Raw genomic sequence first — 25,135 nt, forward strand, 5'->3', positions numbered from 1 at the left:
TCCCTCTCCCCCTCCCTCTCCCTCCCTCCCTTCTTTTCTTCCTTCCTTCCTTCCTTTTTATCAATCTACTCGGTTCCTTTTGATACACCCCACATCTACAATGCAGGCATGGAAAGGCACAATGAATGACATTAACCCATGTTTTTATAATATTAGCACCATTTGGGGTTCAGACTGCTGCTTCTGGGCTTTTAATAGACCAGGTTTTATTAGGGGGACTGGCCCAGACAGTGACCGGATGAGAATTTTTTCCCTTACTGCCCTCTGTGCAATTGATTGCAGCATCTCTGCAAAACCATATTCTTTTAACCTTAGTCTGCTTCTTTGTAAAATGAGTGAATCCTTAGTACAAGGCAGCAGCAAGCAAAGATGTAAAAATCACCTGAACGGGGAAGGACAGAAACGAATCCATGTGGCTTGAGGTGCGGTTGCACATTCATAAATCCCATCAGCAACAGTGTTCATGAGTATGAGTGGGATATTTCAGTCATTCTAATCATTGTCAGTGGTGTGCCTTCATATGCAATTTGCTTTTAAAAATATGTGGGCTTTCAAGGTTTTTATTTCATAATGTTTTCCCCCGTTTGAGAAATAATTGGGTTATACATTTTAAAGGATGCCTTTTCTTGGCTGGGCCTGTTTTCTCTAAGAGGTTACTCACAGTGTGCTCATTAACAGTGGCAAGGAAATGGCACCCTAGTAGCTTTCATGAAAGGTTTCCACTGAGAACTTGGAGGTGAGCGACTGGGTGGCTGGGGCCTCAGCAGTTTTAGCAGGAGGGGAAAATGGAAATGTAGATTTTTCTAGCTTCCGAAGTTTTTATGCATGCACTCTGTAAGAATGGTGAGGATAATGAATGCCACATTGGGATGGGCAACACAGAGGGAAAGACACACACACACTCTCTGAGGCAGAGGAAAGAGAGATCCTCATGGATCTTTGGAGTCACCTTCACTCCTAGGCCTTCTAGGAATGGGAGACAGAAAGGCAGAAGAGAAGCTGGTGAAGCAGCAGTTCTCTGTTGCCCTTGGCAACGCTATATGGGTTGTGGGGGAGACTGGCATCTTGGGAGTGGGCCTGCCTTGCCCCGAGGAAGTCATGGGACATCATATAGGGGTGGAGATCTCATTGGCGATGGCTGAGCAATGTGATGATCTCAAGACTGCCCTGCGAACAAGCACATGTTCCCTGCTAGACTCTGCAGCTTTACCTACTTACTTCCAGCACCTTCTAAATATGTTCCCTGCTGGCATGTTATAGTCCCCACATATTCCCTGTAGGTCTTTATTTTGCTAGATGTACCGATTCATCAGAGTAAAAGCTCACCAAGAGTAAGAGTGAGGAATGAAACAATCCTAGACTCCTCTTTCCTCCCCTCTTCCCAAGTCTCCATGGTATCAGATGGCTGCTTGCAACCATTTAGTTCAGATTGAGTGTTCTGATTTCTTTAGTCTCTTATCTTCTTCTCTCCCCCAGTTTCTTACCCCTCTCCCCTCTGCCCTCCTCTCTCCACAGCTTGGTAAGAGCCAGCCTTGAATTCAAGCATAATTGCTCGGTAGGGGGGACTTCCTTGAAAAAACCTCAAATTTTTGGGCTGTAACAGTGGAAATCTGTTTGAACCCTTGAACTTCCTTTATTGTTGAAATGACCACCTACAGAAACATGCTGGGGGAAAGTAGTAGAAGCACAGTGGTCCCTTTTATGGCAAAAACAGTAGCTGGAATTATTTCACTTTTGCAAGAATTTTGTAATGAGGCATTTCTGAGAGGAGAGTATGGAGCAAACATTCCACAAGTTGGAGATGTCTGGGCTGCAATCAGGATATTGTAATAATCAATGTTTCTGGGCTTGGAAACAGAGTCTTCATTCTTTTTTGGCCACAAGTATAAAAGCTGGTAACTGTAGCATTTCTGTATACTTTCGTTGCCATTTACAGGGCTCTGGATACTGGGGATTTTCAGACACAGAAGCAACAATAGAGAGAGGAAGTGTTTTTTGCCTCTTATGAAGTAAAATTGGCATGCCATGACTGTTCTGTATTTTCCAATGAACAGATTGCGTGAACTCTTTCTTTGGTTCATGCAAGCACTAGGATATCCTTCCATTTATGGAGGCCCTGTGTACTTGATGTGCCTGGGAAGGGCTCATGAATGGACACCCACTGGTAAATCTGGGAAGACGTTGCTTTCAGTCTGTTCTTCACCCCCATTCTCCTTCCACCCCCCGCCCAGTCCAACATTATCATCTTAAATCAGAAATCTGTGCATGTTACTTCTTTGCTTAAGAAAACCTATAGTGCCCACCTTTAAAGAAAAAGCCCAGATTCCTTAGCAAAGTTTGGGTCTGACCCCAGCCCACTTTCCAGCTCATCCTTTTGTGCTTCCCACTCCCCCTGGACTCCCTCCAAAACATACAATGTGCAGGGCCCTGGACCTGCTATGTTCATTTCACTTCACTGCATATGCTGTTACTGCTGCTTAACATACCCTTTCTTTTCTTCACTGGAAACAATTCCCACTCAGACTTCAAATCCCAAGCCAAATGTCACTTCCTCTGTGAAGTCTTCCCTAACTTTTTCATCTGCTTGCTCCATTCATTTTTCTGTCAAAATATTTTCATATTTTACAGATAATACTCTGAACAGTATTTACCACATGGGGACCATAATTTATTACATGTCTGTTGCAGTCTACTGTTAGCCCAGTGAGGGTGGAGGCCATATATTATTCTGCTTATATTCTTGGGGCCCAGTATAGCACCTGGCATTGGAGCCCATGAGGAAAATGTGGAATAATCTCTGTGTGTATTGTGTGTGTGTGTGTGTGTGTGTGTGTGTGTGTGTGTGAGAGAGAGAGAGAGAGAGAGGGAGAGAGAGAGAGAGAGAGAGAGAGAGCAAGAAGTTACTGCGATTGGTATTTTCTGTTATCTAATAACAAAAGAGTCAGTTTTCTTGAAACGAGCAGTGGGAGAGAGGATGTTCCCTTCAAGACATAGCAAGATGATTATATGTATCCTCAGTATCAGTCTTCTGGACAAATACTCAATGTCGTTATGAGATGACACAATGCTTCTGTACTTTGCTGACATTTGCGGGTCTATGTGAATTTCAGAACACACACAAACTTTCAGTTTTAAAAACACATAAATTAAGATGATTTTTCGTTGAGTTATTACCAGGGGTCAGCAAACTTTCTCTGTAAAGGGCTAGATAGTAAATATTTTAGGCTTTGTGAAACACTTACTCTTTGTTACAACTTCTCAAGTCTACGTTGTTGAGAAAAGGCAGCCATAGACAATATATAATTTACAAAACATAAATTTTTTAAATTACAGATTTTTAAATCAACATACAGAGTCTTTACTTTTGAATAATGAATATTCAGCAATGATTTTATCTTAAAATGTTTTTTTTTGCAACTTTTTGGAATTATACAAAGCATATGTAGGAAGATGCAGCAGGAGCAAATGTGCTGAGAATGGGTGATGGTATTGGAATAAATTGATTTTCATGTTAACCACAAATATTTATGATGAAACTCTTCAGGCTGCCACAAGTAAAATAAAATGCAATACAAAAATCCAAGTTTTTAACAATACTTTTTCTTACTTATGGCTTCTGTGGTTCATTTTCTCATTTACAATGATTAAACATTGGCTTATCTGAAAAAGACGAATTTTTCCAGAAAGGATTACTTTTCCTTTTTGGCATTGTGTTGATCAGAACAGTCAGAACTGGGCATTAAAATATATATATTTATAGAAGTTACAGTGTGGTCTAGATATTTGCTTATTTTGTGATAAGGCAGCAGATTATTCTGTGAACCACTCTAGTGATTTGCATTTGGATGAAGAATGAAAGATCATGGATTTTGTGTGTCAATGTCCTGCCTTTGGTTAATTCTGCTATTTTTTGCTTTGTCAGTGATGGTATCTTTTTGCTGCCACTTTCTCAAATGCCTGATTTTAAATAACTCAGGTCTGGATCATGTGTGCCACCTGAGAGTGCATGCACAAAAGAACTTTGAAAATTTCCAAGTCTTACAAAATCATGGGCTTCATTATTATTAATCTGGGGACTGCTCAAATCTCTATTTAAGCTTGGAACCTGCTGATTTCACTGCAGAATATTTGGAAGGTTGTATCCTGTTCTTGCACATCAAGGACTCTTTCTTGCAAAACTAAGTGTCAATAAATCAATGCAAAAAGAAAAGAGAGACAAGGATGAGCTCAATTGCAAATATATGTGTTAATGCATTAATATTACAAGAAAGATGGTGCATTCCAAGAATTCATTCATTCTCAGAATGCTGGAGTCTTCATTGTTACTCATTAAAAAAAAGGTTGGGAGTGTGGAGAGGACCTCCTCATCATCTCAGCTGGGGCTGGCCCTTCCCTACCCTTCCCTTCTAGGGTGCTTTGGCTTCCACAGGTGGTGTTCTCTCTGCCCAGAGCAGTTTCCTTTTTTATTCCCAGGAGCACTATAGTTTCTTTAGCTAGGCCTGCCTGGAACCTTTCCTCAGAGGCCTCAAATCCAATCTATCAGGACACCATAGTTTGTTTCTCCTCATGCTTGGCTGCCTTCAGTTCAGTGCCAAAGAGGTTTGGAAATTCCCCCAACTTCTTCCATGTTCAGGTTAGGTTTGTGTAAAAGAAAAATTTTCTATCCTTTGAGGATGTGTTAGTCTTCAAACCTCTGTGTGACAGTGGATCCCTTGAGAAATTTTCACGAAGGCCTGGACCAAGGGTCCTTCCCAGCACATTTTCCCAAGGTCTACCTTTGTGGTGATGTTCATCCAGTCCATTTGATATTGAACTAGAGGAAAGAGATTTGAGACAGAGTCATAAAATAAATAAGGAAAACTAGGAAGAGGAGGGAGAGGGAAAGGAGAAGGCAAAGAAAGAGCAACTCTAATAGCAAAGTGCAAATACTGGAGAATACTATGGTCAGGCTGCTGACGGTAAACACCATGAAACTTGGGTTTACCAGTCAGTCAGTCACCAGCCTGAATGTGAACATTCAAGTTTCACAGGTAAGGCTTTCAGAGAAGACACCTCTTTTTCTGGTTTGTGTATATATATTTGTGGATAGCACCATAAATAAATGGGATTATTCTGCTGTAAACATTTTTGTTGCAGTTTTATCTTAGTGTCTTTATGATTCAACATAGATACTTTCCTCTGATCAATGGATCTTAAAAACAGCAAACTTTGCTGCAGACTTTTATAAACATAATGTTCCCTTTTTAGTGTGGAGCCTGGAAATCTAAAGAGCATGGTTCTTATGGGCAGATCTTTTGTTTAAAATCTTCGATGGCTTACCATCAGTACCAGGAACATTTTGCAATTAGATTCTGAGCTATTATCTTTGGTTTGTATTAAAATTCTCTATTGTAACTTTTTTCTTTTTCAAGTAGACCTTCTGACCTTGGACAGAAACTTGTACAATCTAGTGTGTTTCTCAGAATAATACACTTAAAAAAAACTTTTGGATGACTATCATTTCTGCCTTGAAGTGAAAACAAAAAAATGTGTACAAAATACACAGGTAGAAGATGTGAAAAGAAAATAAGTGTTGTCTTTAATGTCTGTGGGAACCCTGGTGGTATTTGCTCTGGGCTGCTTAAGCTTATGTAATGTTGCTTAAATTTGTCTTGATGTTTTGAGAGCCATATATGTGTCCATATTGCACATGCATGATAGAAAGGATATTTCTAGATTTAGTATGTAAAGAATAATGGGTTAGAAGGTCTAGAAGGTAAGAAATGATTAGTCATGACCATGACACACCCAGCCCAGGGTTCTGCAGTCAACCAGCTGTAAGGTATGCGCTATGAAAGTTAAATTGTTCCTTGGTGTCACTTTTAAAGGTGAAGTCTATGATAGCTTCTTTCCTAGACACTCAAAGTTTTGAATTGCCAAAGTGTCTTGTTTATACACACTTTTGGAATAAGTAATTCTGCAAATCTTTCCTAATATTTCTAGGTGTTGGGAGCAAATCCATGTTTACCTTATCCATGTCCTTCATGGTTTTATAGATTTCTGCTATGTTAACCTTGGCTTTCTTCAACAAATCTGGTAGCTGAATGGTGGCTATAAACTATCTCTTTAATTTCTGTATGCCATCGTTTTCTATCTCAGTATGCAATCTGCTCATTCCTTCTCCCTTCTAAAATGAGGTTATGTTTTAGTTTTCTAAAATTGATAGATAATAACTGAGAACCTACTATGAACCTGAATCCGAGAGATGTTATAAGTAGATTTATAATGAAAACAACTTGAGAAGCTAAAAATAATTTGCTAAAGCATGTAATCTATTGCTAGTACTTTGTTCATTCACCCATTAACCTGACTTTCATCTTCTCACCCATCTACTCATCTATTCACCCATTCATTTATCCATCCATTCTTCATCTTTTATCTCTCCCTCTCTCCATGCATTTATCCCTCCAATTACCACATCCCTCCCTCCTCCATCTATTCATCTACCCATCCATTGATCATTCACCAGACAGATACTGAAGGTCTATGATGGTCTTGCATATGTCTTGGAATTTTAAATATAAAGTTGACAAAATAGTCCCTGTCCTCTAGTAGCTTAAAATCTGAGTAGGGAGACAGCTAAATTAAAAAAAATTATTTTTAAAGATTTTGAATTTTCTGGCAGAAAAAACATTCTTCAACCACTGTGACCTAGTCACAGTAAATGTGTATTGGGCATTCTTTAATAGTTATTGCTTTAAAAGACAATACTAAGTTATACTTTGGAAACTGAATATGTACTTCCTATACTCTTCTGACTTCTTATTTACAGGTATATCATTTTTATAATGATCTATAAAGGTATTGTTTTAAAGTGGAAATAAGAAGTATAGAGGCAAGTGTTATATGGAATTAAGGAGCTATTGAAATGTGGGAATTCAGTAGGGGGACATAGCTGAGAACTTAATGGTTTAAAAAAGACTTGTCATCTTTTATGCAGTAGCAGGAAACTAATGATTTTTGTTTCTTGAGAGGGAGAGGGCAGGGGTGGTTTCTTAATTATGAAATGCAATTGTTTAGATTTTTAAGTAGTAGTATTCCTGTTATGAGCTGCCCCAGGAAGCCACATCAAAGGCAGCTCTGTGTGTGTGTGTGTGTGTGGTTGCTCGCCTGGATCTTGGAGACAGACCAGGTCTGTCAGACATGTATTTAATTTCATTGTTTGAATGAGAAATAAGTTAGTGTGTTCTCTCTGGCTGAGAGAATCATTTTTTTCCTGCCTTGTTTTCTAGCTATCAAGTCTATATTTGCATTTTAATTAAGAAAGAAGATAACTCTAGGAGCTGAAATTTGGATGAAAGCTGTGAATATTTACTATTGGAAATAGCCTTGTTAACATAAGCCTACCTGTTTAACTCAATAGTTTCAGACTTTTCTACTGTGGTTGATTTTTTCTTTTTTGTACTTTGTAATTTTTAATTAATTTTTTCCTTTAAAAAGGTAAGATACAACTGTTATACAGGAATGTGAACAAGTAATAAATGTACGGCTTGATAAATTTTTGGGTGTATATACACACATCTGACCACCAACCAGATCCAGATATAGAACATTTCCAGTGTTCCAGAAAGTTCTTTCGTGCTCTTTTTCAGCCAATAGTCATACTCCACCTCCCACAACAGTAACTACTATTCTTACCTCTATCATAGATTTGTTTTGCTTATTTTTGAACTTCATACAAATAGAATCATACAGTATGTATCTTTTGTGTCATGGCTTCTTTTGATGAATATTATCCCATGGTATTCAACCATGTTGTGTATTGAAGAGCTGTTCTGTTTGTTTGTTTGGATTGCTGTGGTGTATTTTTATATAATGACTGGTTTTTAACTATGTCCTGGGTGTGTTATCTTAAAACCATAATAAGAATAATAGGATTGAGCTAAAATATTCTGGGTTTTTTTTTCCATTTATATTTGGCTGTTTGCCCCTTCCCCTATGATGTAATCGAGGTTCATGATCATCAATTAATTAACAATTTTTTTACACCTACTACTCATCCAACATCACTGGGGATAAAAGAAGTATAAGATACAGATCTCTCCCAGCAAGTATTTCACAATTCATTTAAATCAAACAAAGAGACAAAATTATCAAGGTTTCCACATAGGTTCTGAGAAAGTGAAATTGCCACCTGAATTGCTCTTAGTTGGGTTTGTCTGACTTCTTTGTTTTGACAGCAAGGACCAGTCCCAGTGATAGAGGCAGCTAATGATTCAGTCCATTAATCTGTCAGTTTTTATTGAAAGCCCACTTACTATATGCTCAGCATGTGCGTCATCTAGATGGTTCTCTTCTAATCTAGTTTCTCACCCTTGGCACCCAAATTGACCCTTGGGGCTCGATAATTCTTTGTGATGGGGCCTATCCTGTACACTGTAGGATGTTTAGCAGAATCCTTGGCCTCTATCCACTAGGTGCCAATAACCTACGCCCCCAACCACAACCCCCCTTTCCCGACCAGCCATGACAATCAAAAATGTCTCCAGACATTACCAGAATCATCTACTACCTTCAATTTAAAACCACCATCCTAAACATACCACTGCTGCTTCCTACATTGTAGTTCATACACATTTTTGAATACTTGCTTCTGCATCTCATAGGAAGAACCTTTGGAGGAACAGGGAAGGCAGTCTCTAAGTTCTCCTTTTGTTATACATCTGGATGTGGGAAGCACACAGATTTCACTTCTAGGGGTTGGAGAGCAGTGTGAAAGAAAGCACAAAGGTAGAAATTGGTAAGCTTTCATGGTAGCTATTGGCAGGGCAAATGGTCAGACTTAAAAGTGGCAATTCTGAAGAATCTGTTGGCTGTTTGAATCTCCAAGTGATTTTTAGAGCTTTTGGAAAATTTAAGAACTTTTAAGACCACCATAGTTTGGAACTATGGCTTGAGTAACAGGCCTGGGGTAGGTATAAAGTTCTCATACTGTATTTCATTATGAGGTTTTGACTAGGGTTCCAACTGACGTTTGCAGCTGGGGTATGGTCAGAGAAAGTTTTGTCCTAATATATGAGAAAACTTGAATAATAAAAGCACCACGCCAATGGCTTTTCATTTATTTGTTTAGATCCTGCCTTGGTTCCAGGTAGGATTTAAGGTGGTTTCCCATCGTTGCATGTACTGTCTTCAGCATTGGTTTAAAATATCAATATTAGAATATTAGAATCATTGCTCAGAAGACAACTCGAGAAGGTATCTCCTCTTCCTTCATCAAACTTTCAAAAGAAACCTCCCCTAACCAGATAGTCTGGTGAAATCATCAGTTAATTATAGACTTGGAAGGGTTAGCATGAGAGTCTCATTTGTCTTGCCTCTGGCCCTCTGTCTGCTCAGCTGCCTCCTGGTTAGGAGCCTTTGGCATACTCAAGTTGGGGATGAGATATCTTGACAGGCTTGGGTGGGCATCAAAGACACTGGGAAGGAACCCAGCCCAATTTCTAGCAATTCTGTCACTGGGTTTTATGACTGTGTTCAAAATATTCCATTTCTTCATCTGTGAAATGGAGATAATCCTTCCTCACCTTGTGGGGCTGTTGGGAGGATTAATTATCTAGTGTTCCTCAAGTGCTTTGAAGATGAAAAGGCTTGTGGAAGTGCTAAGGGGTATTATGGAAAGGCAGCAAGTGTCTGCTGGAAGTGCCCTTATTTTCCTCATTGTCTTTTCAGTGGTTGTGTTTCTCTTGACTTTTAAGTGTGTTTCATGGAGCAAAGTGCTTTCTCGGTGGCCAGGACAATGTGCTGATCAGTATAGAACAAAGATAATGCCGCTTTATTTTATGCCTTGGTACTAATTTGGCTTATCAATTGGCATGACTTCTAAAGATCTTTAGCTTAGAATGTTTTAATTATCAAGTTCTGGTGGTTGTCCAAGGTGAGCTTAATCTACTTCAGGATGGAGGGAAGAAGTGAGGTTAGAAGAGGTCAAGCCAGATGGCTTTGATAGAAAAGGATTTCTCTCAAAGGAGGTCATTTTTGAAGTTATGACAGGTGAGAAGACTGCAAGGAAGAGAGAAGCTGAGAGGAAAATACTCTGTGTTCTCCTCACTTTTACAACAGGAATAAAAATTCCACCATCTTAACAGAAGCTTGCTCCTTGAGGCTATCATGCCTTCTGATTATGTCTTTCATGGGGTGAATTTCTCCTTCCCAGCCCAGACTTAGAAGAAGGATTCCATTCAGGTCCCTGTAATGTGAGGATGGATTGATTAGGCATGCCAGTTACAGCTCATTCTTTCCTGTCCTAAGGTTTGTGGATTAGGATGAAATTCACAGTGAGGGGCTTGGATGCAGGGCTTTGTTGAAAAGCATGTCTACTACTCTTGCACTGATAGCTTCTTTAGATCTTGTCTAGGCATGTTATTGTTTGTAATAATGCACTTGAGCCTGAAAAAAGAAATATAATAGTACAAGGAGTACTCAATCATTTGTTGATTTGAATCTTTTAATCTTAAAAATTCTATCTAATTCTTTTGAGAAGTTTCTCTGGTCATTGATTTTAAAAGCCATCTTTCTTTAGAGAATGTATATGCTCTGAAACACTAAGTGAAACCACATTTTGGTAAATCAGGTTATTTTAGGGGCCCCATGGGAGTTTGTCATTTAAATGATGTTTAGAGTGAATCCTTGTATAAGGCAAAAAACACCTTGTATATTTTCTACCTTTTAGGAACTTACATCTGTTAACTTTATCAAATATGTGTGAGGGAATGAGACTAAAGACCAATAGGCAACATATGATAGGATCTCCTTCCAAGTGAACTTCTGGAAAGGGTTTTGCTTACGTCATTTTGGTGGGGGCAGATCATAGAGGCAAGAAGCCAGGGAGAAAGCTGAGAGACTGGCATTTATAGGTCTTCCCTTTAAATCGGGTCTGCTTATGATCTGTCTGGTATTTATTCTCCTTCATTTCTAAAACTGAGGCCTCGAATTCCCTTCTCTTCAAAGGCCTCTTGGCAACCTTCCGAGGAATGGCAGAGTTCATTCTGATCGGTGTCCAGTGAGCGTAGCTCGACTGTGATGGAGCTCAACCTGTCAAACTTGCAGAAAAATGTCCGTTACATGTTCCAGCTGTTCCTTAAACATGCTCCCTAAGAGCTATTTCCATTTGTTAGCTGTCAGAACAATGTAGAGGAATTGCTGCAGAACCACGGATGTCATCAGCCACCTTTGTTTATACACCAGTTTTTTCTTTATTAGCCAATCAATGTTTGGCAAAGAGAAAGAACAGGCTAAGAACTTTTCCTGATGAGTTGCTGCCCCTGGCCTTGGAGCTCTTCTAGCAAAAGGAAATTGAGGAATTTAGTTTTTTATGTTTTCCCTCCTGCTTATGAGACCTGCAGAGGACTGCCTGAAGTTGAATCCAAGCATCTCCATTGACATTGGCAAAGATGGAGATCTGAGCTCATACATCACCTTGGAAACTGGATCCCATTGCTGTTTGGAAAGGAAGGCTTGCCTGCCCAGAGCATTAAAATAGAGAATGTTGATTCCACCTCTCAAAGCTTCTGCCTGGAGTCATCAGAGATGTAGGCTGGATGAACCAAGCGACTTCTGGAAACTTTGATTCTCTCTGAGCCCCAATGGACATTGGAACTGGAGACTTTAGGCATTTGATGAGTAAGGGAGTGCACTGCTAGAATTTTTCTCACAAACCTGGATAGTTTTTCCTTGTGAGACAAAAGGTTATTTCATCCTCCAACCCAAGTGAGTTAGACTTCTCAGAAACTGCAGTGGTGTTCTGGAGTCAGCTTGTATCAGATATCAAGAGGCGATTGTGACATCTCCCCCCTCAGCTTGCTTTCAGTGGCATCACATTGGTAACTTGAAATCTGCCATGGTGGGTATATTGACTCCACATAAATTGACAAATGCTTCAAATTAGAGTTTCCCAACATCCAAGCTGGTTATTAAACATCTACCAGCACACACAGGAAGCTATCCTCACTCCTAACTGCCTCACTTATGGGGTCGATTAGTTTAAACGGAAGAGACTCCATTTGCTATGGTTTTATTATGTGTTCCTGTTGGATATAGGCAGACTACCATTGTTCTCTCATCTACTGTACTCAGCTTGAGAGAGAGCACTGTAGGGTGGGCTGTGTGGCAGAAGATTGCCAGGGTGACAATTTTGATCCTTTCACTAATAAGCTATGTGGCAGGTCATTTTACCTCTCTAGTCCTTAGCTTCCTCTTCACTGTAATAAAAGTAATTTGGATCATTAGATGATCGCTAAGTTTCCTTTAGGCTCTGACATTCTGTGATTTGATGAGTGCTTAGCTGCTAGGAAATGTCATGTCTTTTAAAGGCTCAGGACACTTCAAAGCTTTCTCATTTTCTCTCTGGATCTTGAGCTCCCAATTGTACTTCTATCTAGACTTCTACCTCCAGCATTAATGAATGGGACCACTACAGGTGAGAATCATCACTAATTACTTCCTTTTATCTGGAGATGTCAAGACATTCAAGGCAGCAGTCAGTACCCTTCATGGTCACTCTCCAAGGAAGGCTGCATGAGTGTGCCTGTTTTACAAGGGTTCTGTCATGGTGATGAACTGAGAGTCTGAAATTATTGACTTATCTTTTCTTGATCAGAAAAGAGATTATCTCCTCGTTTTAAAGAAGTTCCAGTTTTGAGATTAGTATGCTGTACATAACCTCAGATTACTTGGCATGCTTGGCCTGGCTGACCTGCTGACAGAGCTCTGTGTGTTTTCCATTTCTCTGAAATGGGCTTTTTTATTGGGGCTTGAGGGAAGACTTAATGGAATGTAGAATGGATGAAATCCACCTTTATGGAAGGTGAAGAGGTGCTGATAGGGAGTTGGGACTGACCGCAGACTTGGTAACTTTGTGATTTTGCTTAGAATCTTTTTAAGACATGTAGGCCCATATTTCAGAACCTGCAGAAATAGGTATCCATTTGGGATGAGTCCTCTCTGCCCAATGACATGTGCCAACTCATGCCAGCTATTATTGTGATGTGTTTATGAGGCCATTTATTCCTGAATCAGGAATTCTGAGTACTTTGCTGACTGCAGGATTGGTTGCCCATCCTGCCATCCCAAGTGGACTGTTTGCATTCAATGGCTGTAGCTGTGATTCCCACACCTGAAGGTTTGAGCCACCGAGTCTGCCACAAAAAAAAAAAAAAAAAAAAAGCTATGTGAAGGGCTGGAAAAAGAAGTAAATCGCTCTGGGATTTAACTTCAGCTCGGGCCTGTACAAACACTGAGGCTGACTGCAAATCTCTTAGCTTCAGAATGCCAATAGTGGTGCAACTCAGAGGTCTTCAAAGTTTTATTGTTGGAATACTTCCAAAATATATTTAAAAAAAATTAAGCACACCCTTGTATATTTTATATTTGATATCTTAATTTTTAATGATAACTTTAATTCATTGAAAAAAATGTATTTCCCAGTACATTCTCACTGCTCAAAGTGTGATTCATGGACCAGCAATATCAGTATCCACTGGGAGCTTGTTAGAAATGCAGAATCTCGAGTCCTTCCCTAGCCCCACTAAATCAGAATCAGCATTTTAATAAGATTTCCAGGTGATTTATGTGCACATTAAAGTCTGGGACACACTGGTGTATATCATATACATGTTTTAAGTATATCTTCATCAAAACCTTTCAGTTTATGAAAAAAAATGTCTGTTATATGCCCTAATCGGAGAAGCCATTTCTTATTGTCAAACCAATCAGCTAAACCAGACTGGCTTTTAGTCAGTAAAAAGAATTAACTTTCTTTGTTGATTCAAGTGAGTGTGTTAATATGTGTGCTTGGCCAATCTTCTTCCTTCTGAGTTCTGATTCTAGGATGGATGGGTAGCTGCATGGCTAGATAAATATGTAAGGCACAAAGCTGTGCTATTAATTTTTCACTTGAATAAAATGGCATAGTAGCCTTCACTATTTCTTACTGAAGTTTTCTTTGCTTTACTTTTGGGATTCTCCCTCTAAACTGATTCTGTCCTAAATTATCCTTTTTGCTTGGGTACCAGGAGATTTTTGCTCCTTGGGATAATACACCTGGGTAAGATTGAGTATAGGTGGGCAAAATATATCTTTGTTTAGAAAAAGGGGAGTGGGGAGCTGTAAAAGAAGAGTAAGAAGAAGCAAGAGAGTACAGATCTGGCAGATTAGTTTTGGGGAGGCAACATATGGAAGCTGAATATCTGATAATTGAATCTCTTAAAGCTATCTACATGCCCACATACTGCCAGATAGTGTTTGGGAGCTCCAGTGGTAGGTGAACCCTAGTTTAAAAATGTTGAGTTGGATAACGAGTTAATAACCTTTTGGAAATTTTTAGATTCAAGCTTTTTAATCTCCCTTCTGTCCTTGAATTTGTGTGTGTATGCATGCACACACACATGTATATGCATGCACATGCAAGTATGTCAAACAAAAGAAACTTAGTCTCAGTTCACCACAGCCAAAGCCTCTGCCTTTTCCCTCATCTACTCTTGAATTCCAACTTCAACTGAATTTATCAAATATTTATTTTACACTTACTGTACATTGGGTACTATACCATGTATTGGGGATATAGAGGTGACCAACGTAGGTACAGAGAAATAGTCACCATTAGTAACCAATATGCAAACACTTGGAAGGATCATATAGAGGTTTTCATAGGATTCTGAAAGAAGAGATGGCAAGAAACTCCCAGTGTTAACCTAGCAGCTTATTAGGGGAGAAGTTCTTAAAGAAAGGATATTGAAGTCTGTTAAAGTAAAGATGCATCTGTGTGTGTGTGTGTGTGTGTGTGTGTGTGTGTGTGTGCGCGCGCGCGCGCGCGCATAGGCCTTATAGATCAAACCATCACAGACCTGCAATGTTATCCAAGTACTTTAATGTTTAATTCCCTTTGTTTTGGTCCACAGTAACATCCAGTGTTTCTATGGGCAATTCCAAGGCATCTGAGGAGCCTTGCTGGAAATCAAAATCCAGTAAGACCTTCAGAAAAACTGGAGAAGGGGAACTTTATTGGTTTTCAGGCTAGTCTTATAATTTCATTCTGTTTTCTGTCTGAGACACACATGCACAGAGTATTTTAACATCTAATAGGCCTGTGTCCTGCCAATCACAAGATTTAAGATGGGAAAAATAATCAAATGCTTGACTGGGGTGAAAGCAGAACCATTAGGGCACTGTGGCTGTTCCCACATGGGGGCAATCAGACAAACACAGGATCTACACATCAGAAAAGAAATGGTACAGAGAGATTCTATTGCCCTCGAGGTGTGGCCCTTGGTAACTTGTTGGCTCTGGTCCTGGGGTCAGGTTATTGCTGAGTTGCTGTTAGTTCTAATAATTGTAAAATGGCCCTCTCCTACCTGAGGTAAGAATATTTTAGGTGTTTGTGGTGAGAATGTTCCCTGGGTGGCATCGCAGAACTTCTCACCATTACTGTTTGGGGGCCCTTTGGCCCCAGTCTCCTCCTCTCTATGCCCACCATTGCAGCCTGGCCTACAGCACTTGCTACCTTCTTCCCCCCACCCTTCTTTGGTTAATTTGGCTGAAGGCTGGGGAACTCATGAAAGGGGCTCAGGGCAGAAGAAGGTGGAGGTTTGGACATTCTTGAATACCCAGAGACCAGTAAAAGTCCATGCCAGGTCTCTCTCTTTCTTTTTCTTTGCCTTTAATTTGGTCATTTTTAATTTTTACTGGATGCTAAACATTTATTGAGTAAAGACCTTACTTTTAAAAACATTTTAAAAATAACAGCTTTATTAAAATAGAATTTACTAATTCAAAGCATATAGTTCAGTGGTTTTTAGTATCTTTACAGAATTGTGCAGCCATCATTACAAATAATTTTAGAACATTTTCATCACTCCAAAAAGAAATCTTGTACCCATTAGCATCCACTTCCTATTTCTCACTGCCCCCTAGCCCCTGGCAACCACTAATCTACTTTCTGTCTATTTGGATTTGACTATTCTGGACATTGCAGACAAATAGAATCATAGAATATGTGACCTTTTATGTCTGGATTCTTTCACTTAGTATAATTTTTTAAGGTTCATCCATGTTGTAGCATGTATCAGTATATTATTACTTTTTACAGCTGAATTATATTTTATTGTATGGATATGTCATGTTTTGTTTATCCATTCATCTGCTGTGTTCTACCTTTTGACCACTATGAATATTGTTGCTATAACCATCCCTGTACACGTTTTTATGTAAACATATTTTAATTTCTTTTTGGTATATGCCTGTGTGTGAATTCCTGGGTCATATGGTAACTCTATATGACCTTTGGAGGAACTAGTTATGTATTTTTGACATGGTATTGTCCTGTGAGGCTTGGAGGTAGAAAAAGGGGTATAAATTGTTACAGGGTAGACATTGGTGAATCTCAGTAGTGCTCAGCCTGGCAGTGTCATTTTTATGGGCACAAGAGGATCATCCTCTACAGCCCTTCATGGCCTTGTAGTCCAGAGACTAATGATCCTCCTGGGACTGTGACTCTGGCCAGAACTAGAGATTTTTTTATTTTTAACCTCTCTTGAGGGACATCTATAAAACACAATCCCAAGAGTGCTTGATGGACTGTCAGCCTGTATCTGCCCAGAACACAAACCAGCTGTTCAGTTCCATTAGCTCCCGTCTAATCTGGAAATGTCTTTCATAGGTTCCCCACCCCCGAAATAATGGCCCAAGTTATAGCCTTGCATTTTCCAGCCCCCTTTAATTGGGTTCTTCATTTCATAATCTGCTATTTGCATGGTGTCTGGGCCTTGACTGGAGGGTCATGTTTTTTCTTAAACTCAACAATTTAGTAAGATGTTTGATAGAATCCAATGATTCATCTATTCCGTGAAGAATAGGACGTGTGTGTGTGTGTGTGCATGTGTGTGTGCGTGCGCGTGTGCACGTGTGTGCGTGTGTGTGTTTGTGTGTGTAGTGGTGAGGAGGAACACGGAACACTGAGAAGAAATTACCTTCAGATCAGATCAGGCTGGAAAACCTCTACTTTCCTTACAAGACCCCTTCCCAGGGGCTTTAATTCCTAAAATGACAAAAGGGTCTTGTAGTGCAATTTCACTGATAACTGGCTCCCTAGCTTGGATTTTCACTACTTTGGCACTGCCAAGTGAAGCCTTCATCACTTATGTTCTGGGGCACACAATTTTCTTCTCCTATGTTGAACTGACCTGAATTTGGGGTGGAATGCCTTTCCTGACTTATACTACAGGCAGGTTTCAGCTCCAAGTTTCATTTATGTGCCTTCATCCTGTGTGTAGCAATGGCTCAGATTATGGCAAAAACTAGGCTTGAAATTCCTTACCCGGAATTCATACTGTCAATGATTTAGGGTGTAGCAGATAAGAATAAGGGCCATGGAGGCGGACTGTCTGGGGATAATTCCAGCTCAGAATGACCCTGGGCAAGCAAGGTAACCTCTTGGTATCCTCATCTGTAAAATGGGGATAAGAATACCTACCTCATACAGTTGTTGGGCGGATTAAATAGGTTGACAGATGTAATACATTTAGAAAGTACTTAGTGCTTAGCTGTATTTGTTGTTGTTATTGTTATTATCCTATGTTCCATCTACTTATGGCTGTTGACCCAGCTCAAATTCCACTTATTCTATGAAGCTGTGCCTGTGCAAATGTCTGTCTTGCTCACTAGTGGGTGAACAGTACCAAGCATATTGCCTGGTATGTAATAAATGCTCAATGAATACAAGTCGAATGAATGAATGAGTAATTGAATGAATGAATGTATTTTCCCATCTGGGAGCAGTCCACCACTCCTAAAGACTTTGATATCACTTTGTCTCTACCTCCTTTTATGGAGTTTTTCACATTTAACCTTTATTTGAGTTAATTGTTTTAAATGTAACTCCCTCATCCAGATGGTCAGCCTTTGGAGAGTAGAGACTGGGTCAGTTGTTTTGGTATTTCCTGTGAGGCCTTGCATGGAGGACAATAAATATTTGGTAAATAATTAATCCCCTTTGGAAATGATGGTCTTAAACCATTAAATTGCCAAGTGTTTTTTACTGGATGCAAACACAGAGACAAATGCATACAGAGAGGATATCCCTTCAACAATTTCATGGCATGTGGTTTTCTTTCTTTTTTTCCTAAGGAAGTAATAAAAGTAAAAGTTAAAGAGGTGGGTGACAGTGGGAGCCAGAGACTCATAATAAAAATATGAGTTCAGTTCAAAGAACAGGTTGATGTTAAACTTTTATTGGAGTTTAACAATTTTAGAAAATATATAGGTTTCATTTTGCTTTGAACTCTTTCAAATGTTGTGTGCGTTTTTTTTTTAAAAAAATAAAAGTACATAAAAACCCTTGGTTCTGTCTGAAAAATAATGGATTGTTTGCACTGGGTTCTGAGTTTTGAAGCTAATCACTTCTTTGGTTCACGGTTGGGAATACTGTGTTTGTCTAGTGGAGAACTGAGGGCTGTCTCTCCTTGGGCATGGCTAGGTAGAGAGAATGAGAAATCATTTGGCCAGAGGTCCAGAATAGAGTAGGGTTGGTCCACACGTAGGCTGTGCTCCTTCCTGGGTGCCCATAGGACAAGTGACATGACAAAGGGAGGTAGATGAAAACTGGTACCTGAAGAGATCTCCCTGTTTTATTTAGGATCAGGTTACACTTGGCGAAGCTGAAAAGTACAGAAGTGAGTTACATTGAATCTGTTTCCACATGTTTGGCGGAAAGAAGCCATATGCATCAAAACAGAAGTATGGAGTGGGTCAAGGTGATTTTTCTCACTTTAACCTTTGAATTTATCAATTATATATACCCTGAAGTTTTGGTAAACTGACGAAAACAATTTTAAAGTAAATTATCCATGGTAAGCTAACTTCTGCTTTAATACCTTCAAACCTCAGTGACTTATCCCAGAAAATGTTTATTTCTCACTCATACTACAATCTAATGTGGGTTGGCAGGGGATGGAGAAGGGTGCTGTGCTACACATAGTCATTCAAGGACCCACACTCTTTTCATCTTGTGGCTCCACCCTCCTTTAGGGCTTCAGAGTCCTCCACTGGATCCACAACTTCAGCCAGCAGTCAAGGGATGAGAGAGAGAGAGCAAGCGTGGGGGAGTTAGAGGGCAGTTTTTATGGGCCGGGCCTGGAAATGGTGTTTATCACTTCTACTCACATTCCATTGGGCAGTCGCAGTTCATGACCATATCTAGCCATAGGGAGGCTGAGAAACGTGGCCTAGCAGTGTGTCCAGAGGGAAGGCAAATGGTTTGGTGAAAGACTAGTCAGTCAATCCCTGCCACAAAAGCCAAACTGGAAATGTCCCCTCTTAGTTACTATACGAGAGACAGAGTATTTTACGGTGTTTTGGAAAATGCTTGATTAAAATAAATTGCTATCAGTGTGTCCTAGGGAAGGGACCAGTGCTGAATAAGCCAAGGGCAATCAGTCATTCAAACAGTTTCTTATTGAGCATCTATCCTGGGTCAGGCATTGTGTTGGGCACAGGGGCTGTGATAGTGAGAAATACTTAAGCTGCCCCTGTCCTCTAGGAGATGGCATCTGTTAGAAGACAGGCAATTGAATGTGCACATTCCATACAATCTATGGACTATGTGAGGGAAAGTAGGAGTGCTGTTAAGAGCACATAGCTAAAGACCTAGTCCAGTCTGGGAGAGCCAGAGAAGTTTCCAGAAAAAAATGACATTTACACTGAGACCTTAAGGAGGGGATCCTAAGACTAAGCCAGCTGAAGGAAGGCAGGGCTGTGGTGTTGGAAAGTGTGTGCCAGGCAGAGGGAAAGTAGCTCAGTGGTTCTCAGCCTTGACTGCACTTTGGAGCCACTTTGTATAGATCTGGCCAATTAACTCAGAATCCTGCAGGGGGAGGGTGGGTAGGTCCAGGCATCACTTTTGTTTGTTTTTTAAAAGAAACTTCCCAGGTAATTTGGATGTACAGTCAAGGTCAAGACTCACTAGAATTGCAGATTCAAACAGAGACCAGGAGAAGAGCACCCAACCACCTGGGTGTGTGTGAGGGACTCTGAGCTTTCCAGAATGAAGTTGCTTCTACACTGAGGTTTGGGGTTGATGTAGAGCCGGACAGAGGCAGCAAGGTTTAGTTGAGGAGAAGCCACTTCCAGGAGCTATTACTTCTGGGTGTATGGAGGGATCACTTCTCCCTAGAGCTCTCAGCCTGGCAGGGTTTCACTAAAACCAAAACTCCTCCCACAGGGTCTAATTATCTCATTGCCTTTGGTGGTTTGGGGGAAGGTAGGACAATTACGAGGATGGCCTAAATAAAGACCTTTCCTTCTCTGTGATTTCTTACACAGAGGAGGGCCAAAGTCCAGGCCCTGCTGGAGACTGGCTGGAGTCTGCATTTCCCTGGGGCATAGGGCAGAGTGCAGGTGCAGCTTCAGAACTGTCAGCTTGCCATTCAACAAGCTAGTGAGTGGGCATGCAAGAGTTCCTTTAGAAAGAACTCATTGGGATTTTTCTGGTCAGCATGGGGTCCTGCACATAATGGAGGGGTCCTCAGGCTGTTGTTCCTAGCCCTCTCTTGGGCCTGTCCATCTGCTCCCTCATAAGGAGAACACAGAGACCCCTGGGACCTAGGCCTGCTTGCCAAGGAGGCTTGGTTTTTGTAGGCTTCGTGCCTTTCCCAGGCCATACCATTTTGCTCATGCTCTGGGACATCTTTTGTAGAAAATACACAGCTGCTCACCCATGAAGAGTTATCTTAACACAAAAAACAAACACTATGTTCTTGTTTGGAAAGCATAAAGCCTTAACCTTACAATTTTATCATTCAAACTACAAAACTGGAGGTCTAAAACTGTTGGGGCTAGGTACTGAATCAAAGTCAGGGCTGTGTCTCTCAGAAGGCTGCAAGGTTGGGGGGGGTGGTGCTGTGCAATTATCCCAAATATAGATGATAGCTTGTTAAAGAATAAAACTAAAGGAAAAGTTTAGATTATTTTTACTATTTTCCTCTTGGAAAAACTATGGTTATTGAGTTTTTCTCAGAGCTAAAGGGAAAAAAACATCACCTCTCCTCTCTATCTAAGCTCTGTCCTCTTATGGTGCCCTCTTGGGCATGGATTTTTTTAGGCATCCTGGATGCTGGGTGTGGGAACAAAGCTTTGTAAATGATTTATATCTGGACACTAACCTCATGGATATATAGGAACATCTAGAAACCGAATTAAAATAAAATTATGGTGATTATTTCTATGATTATATACTGCAGCTATTTTGCCAAGAGATTCCAGGTAAACATGTAGGCTAAAACAACAACAAAACAAGCTCTTCCCTCCTGCCCAATCAATTTAAATTGTGGATAATGAGCCACTATGGTAGTATGAGGCCTGACTTGTACTTTCTCAGATATTTGAATGTGACACCCAGCTGAATACCAGGGTCTCCACTGCCACACAGGAAAAAACAAGCTATGGAGGACAGGGAAACCTGCTGGAATCTAAGATGTTCAGAAGAGTCATCTTAGGTTCTCTGCCATAAAAAACCCCCTTCTACATCTCAAAGGCTCTTATCTCTCAGTTCTCCCATTTGATACCTTAGAAAACAGAAGACTTGAGAGGTCATGTGCCTGGTCCAAGGTCATACAACTATTTAATGGCAAAGCCAGGACTAGAAACCTGGTCTCTTGAAGCTCTGGGAAGACTCATTCTCTTAACAGAAATGGCAGGCAGGTTTTCGATTGCATGCTAGTCTTCATCATTTGATAGTGGCTGTGAAAACACTGTGTTGAAAAGAATTCTGAGACCTAATATTTACTCACTCAGAAGTGCTGTGTGTCATTAGCTTGGTCTACTTGGGGTATGAGTGAGAGGATTGCTTCACTTTTTGTATATCTCCAGCTGTTATACCATGCTATGTTTTGATATTTAAGGTAGGTTCTAGAGCTTTTGTTGCCTCCACTCCTTTTCTAGTATAAGTCCCAACTTCTTCAGGATGGCCTTCCAGCCATGTTTGCCACCCCTATAGGGAAGCCCTAGAGCAGGGCCAAAAAGTGTTTTCAGCTTACTGGGGTATTTTCTCTTGATGCTTCTGAATGGGACCCATCAGAACTCCTAACTCTAGAATGTCCTACTCATTATCTCTAACATACATTTTAAGCAGTGGAAAATGAGATCAAAACAAGCTCTCACCCACCCTCCAGATGCAAGTTCCTCTCCACTTTTTCTCCTGTGTTCCATGGTAGATGTCTCTGGTCCAAGCAGGCAGGCAGTTTGAGAGTTTACTTGAATGGCACACACACACATGCACAGAGACACATACAAATAGCATCACCTTCTTCAACCATACCCTGAAATTTGGTGTTAATAACTCCCAAGCATGTTTTTATATTTTAATATATATGTATGTATTCCAAGAAGCATTTAGTGTTATTTTGTCTGATTTTAAATTTGTATACACTGTTTTATACTTTATATATCTTTCTGCAACTTGCCTCTTTTGCTCAATGTTATATATGGAGATTTATTCATATTGTTACTTGTAACGTTACTTGATTCATTTTTAATTGCCATATATAATTCACTATTTGAAAGTACTTCCATTTATTCATCTGTTCTCCTGTTGATAGACATGTAAGCTGTTTCTAGTTTTTCCTCTCCCAAACAATGCTGCAATGAACACATGTCACTTTCGTGCATATATGTGTGAGTTTTTCACGGCAGTGTTTTTCACAGTGTCTGTTGTGACGCATTAATAGATCATGAACTCAAACCAGTGGGTTGTAGCTAGCATTGAAAAAAAGAAATAGAGTGTATTAGAAAATATCAGTGTATGTTGCCCTTGGTAAGAGGAGGTACTATTATATAAACTTGTTTCGATTACAAGGTGACACAATTAAACTTGCTGTGTGGATCATGGTCAACCTAGGGATGGACTTGCTGGGTTGATGGCTATGTGTATCTTTGGCTTTGTGAGAGCTTGCCAAATTCCTCTTCCAAGTGTATCAGTCCATACTTTTATGAGTTTTTAACTTGAAAAACTCAAGAAAAATGGACCCCAAGGACAGATGGAAGCTAGAGAATGAATAAAAAAAAAAAAGTAAAGCTTGAAATTTCCACCTTCTTCTCTCCTGTTGCATGCCTCTTAACCCTAAATAAACATTATGAGTTTTCCTGACCTTGTAAATTTGCTTTTAATCTTAAAAAAGAAAAAGTTTTGAAGGAAATTCCTCATCTTCCTGTCTCTCTTGCCTCAGTTCAGGAAGGGGCGAGCTGGAAGGAGGTAATAAATAAGCAAGCCCCTTCCTCTTTGGAATCCATTAATAATAAGTCTAGGGAGAGCTGTGTCTAACCTTTGCTCTCTAGCTGATGTGGGCAGTTTTTCAAAGTTGGACAAAGATTCCTCTGGATCAAAGCAATGGTGCCATCATTGTTGCCTGTTTAGAAATGATTTGGGGAGCCCAAGGAGCTGTCCTTCCATAGTTCAACTCTGAGGTCCTGGTCAGTTCCCCGGGAAGGCCAAGCCCTCTGTGAACTGATTGCTGTTTGACTTGTACCCAATTTTCCTGAAAGTGTGTATCCATGTATTATTCTCTCCCACTCTGCACCATACGGCAAGACGTAGAGATGTAAAGAAGGCAGGCTTTGTAGAGGAGGGAACCCCCAAGACTTTAATCTGACCCTTCCTCTGTGCCTACCATTCATGATCTCAATTCATATATATGAGGAAACAGGCTCAGTTTAGCTGACTTCCCCAGGTCACTCATCCAATAGGATATAATTCCTAACCTTATGGAGCACTTTTTGTATACCAGGCATTGTTCTAAGCACCTTATACAATTTTCTCTTTAAATTCTCGTTACATCCCAATGAGGGCAGGAGCCATTACTATCCCAACAGACAGTGAGAGGTTAAATATTTGGCCTGAAATTGCACAGCCAGTGAGTGCAGAAGTCCAGACTTGAACTGAGAAAGTCTGGCTTTAGTACTCAAGTACTTCTTATGACATCCTCTCTCTGCAATTGGAATTCAAATCTGTAGATGATAATACCAAGCCACCCAAAGCAAGCATATTTACTGAAATTATAGCTTGACAAGTCACCTAGTCTTTTGGCAGTTGACATTTTCCATCTGTTGAATGGGGGTGATTGATGACTTGGCTGTCCTGCCTTGTTCTGTATCATGGGTATGCCCCTCCTTCTCCCTCTCTCTCTTTCCCTTCCTTCCAGCATGGTCTCTGACCATGGTAACTTGGGACAAGTATGTACAGCACAGGGGAAGCAGTGTGGTCACAATGACAATGACTATGTGTAGTTAAGGGCTGAAATGAGTGGATGGCACAGAGATCAGAGAAGGAGGAGCGGGATGAGGCTTGGAGAAAGCTTTGTAGATTTCATCAGTAGATCTCAGTTCACTTAAACCAGTGGATATCAAATTCAGATGTGCATCAGAATCATCTGGAGGACTTATTAAAACACAGATGGCTGCACTCCAACCCCCCCCCCCCCACAAGTTTTTGAGCAAGACAGGAGTGAGGCCTGAGAATTTGCATTACCAACAAGGTCTGCTGCTGTTTAGGGACCGTACTTGGGAAATCACTGACTTAACCAACAGATAAGACTTTTAAAACTGCAAGAAAAAGGAAATGAGTGTGATCTATGTATTAGTCAGAGTAGGTTAACTTTCATAGTAAACAAGCCCTAAATTCTTTGTGGTATAACGTAGTGATTTTTATTTCTTGTTTATGTTACAGTACGCTGTGGGTTGATAGAGGAGTCTTCTGTTCCATCTAGGTGTTCAGGGTTTCAGGCTCCTATCTTTGACTCTGCCACTCCTTGGGGACTTTTGAGTCTTTCATTAGAGCATCTGAATCTAGCCAGCAGTTGAGGGAAGAGAGAATGAAGGATTGTGCAGAAGGCTTTTATGCACCAGACCTAAAGAGAAACATGCCACTTCTGCACACTTGCCATTGGCCATAATTCAGTGACATAGTTCCACTTAATGCCAGGGAGTCTGGGAAGTGTGTGCCAGCCACATGCCTGGGTAGAAAAGGGAACAGAGAATGAATACATAGCTGTCTTTGCCACAGCCTGCTTGAGCATCCACAAGGAACTTGGTTTGATTGAAAAGGAACATTCGT

General features: G+C 40.4%; 1 protein-coding gene across 1 annotated transcript in view; it reads left to right on the forward strand.

Annotated features, from left to right (window-relative positions):
- Positions 1 to 25,135, forward strand: part of NHS (NHS actin remodeling regulator) — a 336,905-nt gene that overhangs the window by 38,694 nt on the left and 273,076 nt on the right. The window lies entirely within an intron of this gene.

The sequence above is a fragment of the Pteropus vampyrus genome, unplaced genomic scaffold (assembly GCF_000151845.1).
Source record: "Pteropus vampyrus isolate Shadow unplaced genomic scaffold, Pvam_2.0 Scaffold81, whole genome shotgun sequence".
Classification (NCBI taxonomy): domain Eukaryota; kingdom Metazoa; phylum Chordata; class Mammalia; order Chiroptera; family Pteropodidae; genus Pteropus; species Pteropus vampyrus.